The sequence below is a fragment of the Rattus norvegicus genome, chromosome 20 (assembly GCF_021556685.1).
Source record: "Rattus norvegicus strain SHRSP/BbbUtx chromosome 20, alternate assembly SHRSP_T2T, whole genome shotgun sequence".
Classification (NCBI taxonomy): Eukaryota; Metazoa; Chordata; class Mammalia; order Rodentia; family Muridae; genus Rattus; species Rattus norvegicus.
In genome coordinates this window covers 10,010,632-10,014,967 of record NC_141553.1, presented here as the reverse complement: position 1 = coordinate 10,014,967, position 4,336 = coordinate 10,010,632, and the positions used below count along the sequence as shown (strand labels likewise).

The 4,336-nt window shown below is 46.5% G+C and overlaps 1 pseudogene; it reads left to right on the top strand.

Moving 5' to 3' along the window:
• The first annotated feature begins 3,981 nt into the window (after nt 1–3,981).
• LOC120099070 (small nucleolar RNA SNORA44) lies at nt 3,982–4,097 on the top strand (annotated as a pseudogene).
• The last annotated feature ends 239 nt before the right edge of the window (nt 4,098–4,336 follow it).

Sequence of the window (4,336 nt, the reverse complement as noted above, 5' to 3'; positions counted from 1 at the left end):
TAAGCTCTCATCTCCCAAATGTTGGCTTTCGAGTTGGAGATGACTAGGTGTTATTTCTGTAACACTGAGAAATAGGACTAGCGTGTGGTCCCTCTTCTGTGAGGAGGAGTCTAGGGTGTCTGAAAGGAGTCACTTTCTCAAGACCACACACTGGCCCAGCACTGTACGGACTAAGAATGGCTCCTCTTAGTCTGTACCAGTGGGAACGAAAGCAAGGTGGGACCAGACCCTTTGGTACTTTGTTACCCATTCAGAGCCATCAGAGACACCTGTGGTCTGAGGTCCTGGCTGGTTTCTCCCTCTAGGGCAATGTTAGATCTTCCCAGAGAGAGCTGAGTGCTCAAAACAGAGGTCAGCAGGGTAGCCATGTTCTTCTCTTTCCAGCTGTTGATGTTAAGTGTCGTTCTCTGTTTATTTTTCCCCTATTTCCCTAAGACAAGGTCTCTCACTGAATCTGCAGTTTGCTGTTTGCTGACCAGAAACTCCTAGCAAACCTGTTTCTGCTCTGCCCTCCCCAGCACTGGAGGAACAGTTGTGTGCGTCCATGTTCAACGTTGCTGTTTGTTTTAAACACGGGATCTGGGGATTTGAACTTAGGCCTCCATGTTTGCACGGCAGGCATTCTGACCCACTAAGCCATCTGCCAAGCCCCTCCATGGCTTAAACCTTAAACGGCACCATCACAAGGATGTCTCACTGTGTCCCATCCTTACCCACATGCTGTACGATGAAGCTTTAGTAGGCTTGCTGCAGGCACGGATCACAGCCTACGTCCATGCAGGGCCCATAGAGAGCTCAGCAGGCAGAGGCGTTGTCCATCTATCTGGAAGTCCCTTCCTCTAGAGGGGCTGGTTCCTGGTTTAGCTACCTCCTCTGTGTGCTTAGAGAGACTAGATTGTCCCTGAAGTTCACAGACGTCCTCTGGGTTAGTTACTTCTCTTTTGCTGTGACAAAGCGCCGTGGCCAAGTGCGAGTTTGCCTTGGATCACGGTTCCAGAGGGATAAGAGTCCATCGTGCAAGAAAGGCATGGTGGGAAACAGCAGGCATGGCAGCTGGAGCAGAAATTGAGCACTGACATCTTTGAAAGCAAGGACAAGCGGAGAGAGGAAACTTCCAAGGACATTTAATCTCAAAGCCTGTCCTCAATGACCTATCTTCTCCAGCAAGGTTGTACCATTCAGAATAATGTCACCACTGGGGACCAAGGGTTCAAATGCCTGAGACTATGATGGGCATCTCATTCAAACCACTATACTCCTTCTTTCTTTATGGTCTTCATAAGATATGCATGCATGCATATAAATTGGCAGGTATGTGTTTGTTTGTATATGAGTGTACACACGGACAGTAATCCTTCTTGGCAAGTCGCCATTTATGTGAGAGCCTGCTTGTCACTCTAGGCTGAGGGTTTGTTGGGTCCATGGATGCCTGTGCCCCTGGCACTGAGTCTGGGATCTACACAACGCTCACACATTCTGGCGGGATGAGCGAACAATGACTGTAAGAACAGGACGCCACCACAGACCACCTGGAGGCCGTCACTTCATGTGTAAGCGTACTGAGTTAGACATCATGAGAAGAAACCTGGAGATAGACTGTAATACAGCAATTTGCTTTAAAAGTCTCCATATCTTGACATTCAAAAGTATAAATATCATCGGCGGGTATTGGAAAACCGGACTCCAGGATCACCATTAAACCTGGAACATATCCTGGGCTGCCTGAGTGATGTGAGCCATGCAGAAATCATGATCAAAAGTACAGTTCGGGGCTGGGGATTTAGCTCAGTGGTAGAGCGCTTACCTAGGAAGCGCAAGGCCCTGGGTTCGGTCCCCAGCTCCGAAAAAAAGAACCAAAAAAAAAAAAAAAAGTACAGTTCATAGAGAAATGGTCAGAGTATGATCACAGAGGAGGAGGGGTTTTTACAACTCAGTTATCACAGAAAGGAAGGTACAGGACAGGGCAGGTGACCTCCATCTCTTCTCCCAGCCCAGTCCCTCTGCCTTCCTTCCCCTCCTCTGACAGAATCATAGGCAAGCTAGGGTCACATCTCAGGGGCGGGACCTGGATTCTTGGCTTTTTCCACTGTGGTTTCTTGTCTTTTTCCTTCCTCTCCTTTGCACCTTGGTGCTAATGGAGGCTTCCTCACAAGAGCTGAACTTGTGTCTTTTATGTGCACTTTGTCATTTCCCTTCTACCAAGTGTCACTAGGGAAGGATGCAGCCCCTGGGCCTACTACCGTCCCTCTCCTTGCTCTCACAAGCACCAGGAGTATCCTAGAAGGCATGGTCAGTGTCCAGGAGCTACTCTTTTGGTGGATCTGAGTCCAGTTCTCAGTACCCGTGCTGGGATGCTAACAACCGTCTAACTCCAGATCCAGGATGATCTGATGCCACTGGCCTGCATGGACACCTGCCCTGCCATGCACATAGACACTCAAATATGCATTCATTAATAAAATCAGTCTTCAAAACATTTAAGGTTGACTTCTTCATTTCCTTGTTGTTGCGATGATAAAATATCCCAGCAGAAAGGTCTGAAGCCAGAAAAAAGGGTTTGTTCCATCCGATAATTCTAGGCTACAGTCCATTATTGTTGGGAAGATCAGAAGACAGAAACTGGAAGCAGCTAGTCACAACATGTAATCAAGGGCAGGGATATGCTTACTTATGCTCAGTCCCATCTTTGTACTTACACAGTTCAGGATCAGCTACCTAGGGGATGGTGCCGCCCATAGTGGGCGGATCTTCCCACCTCAACACAATCCAAACAAATACAGGTATAACCATGTGATCTAGACACTCCCCCACTGATTCCAGATTATGTTAGGTTGACGATGCTAAGTTGAGTGGTGAGGTCCAGTTGCTGGAGTTTCTCATTAGTTCTCAAGTCCACAGTGAAAAGCTGGAGAGCATGTCACTTAGTTTGAGGTCCTGCATGATTTTAGTCCTGGAAGACTTTGCCTGTGCTTATCTTAAAAGTTTTCTTTTTTAAAAAATATTTAGTTCTATGAAGTATATTGTGCTCTTTTTTTTTTTTTGAGGTGTGAGGTGTAACTGAAGCACCTGCCCCACTGCAACCCCCCAACTCCCCCAGGGCCACAGCCCACACTCCCCTTGCTCCACCAGCAATGTCTCCTCTAGCAGATATCTACTCCTTTGTCCCAAGCATATGTGTGAGGTCTGTTCTGAGTCCTCAGCTGTTCCTTATTGACCCACGAGTCTGCCCATCCGCTACTGCTGCACTGGCCCCAGAACAGACCCCACCAATAGCAGCCAACCTAAACATCAGGACCTCTTCCCATGCCTTCTATTTTTAAGATTGTTTTGGCTCTTCTGTGGCCAGCATCTCTCCAAGTAGATCCCAAAATAAGCTTATTCATGGCTACCCAAACCCCACAGGAACTGAATCCATCTGGGGAGAGCTGACGTCTCTCCTGTCCAGAGCCTTGGTTTTCTGTTTGTTTTGTTGTTGTTTTGTTATTTTTGTTTTGCAGCAGGTCTTGTCTATAGTTCATGTTTTTCTTCTTGTGTCTTGAATGTTTCTGCACATTCTCTGGCACTGTTAGAAGAGTAGTTGGCTTTTGTGACCTGGCTAAACTCTTTTATCTTTAGCTCTTTTTAGATTCCGTGGAATTTGATCTTATTTTTGGTTCTAGAGATCAAACCCAGGACCTTGATTGAGGGTACATACTAATTATGTGGTACTCTACTCCAGAGCTGTACCCTTACCTCCTGGAGACCTTATATGGGTGTGGTCATGACATCTGCAAATGAATGTATTTATTCTCGTGTGTATATTTCTTTTACTTATATAACTACTGTCTCTACCACTATACTGGATAGGTATAAGCACCCCCTGTTTATTCTCAATCTTGGGATAAAAGCGTCCAGCCTTTTGCCAGTAAATATGACATCACAGCAGACATTTTGGGGATGCTCTTTCTCAAGGTGAGGTCATTGGCTTCCATAGCTACGATCTAGGAGATTTTTAAAGTCAAGTTAAAGTTAGTTGGTTTTCTGCCAGAGTAACGGAGAGACTTTGACAGCCCAGGTTATCACAGTGCCTGCTGTTGCCACTCAGCTCTCCTATATGTTTTTCCACTGGAGTTATGAGCTGTCTGTCCTTCTGTCCTGTGGTATTCAACAACAAACTTTCCTTCTGCAGTGTGCACTTGGGCAGTTCTTGGAAGAGTGAGGAGACAGCCTGTCAGCCTCTGCTCATTAAGCTAAGGACCATGTGACCAGTGAGGTGGCCATCATGTGATTTGGTCTGCATTATTTGTTGGAAAAATGCCACAAGAAGATCACACTGGGATTTAGAAGTTTCTGGCTA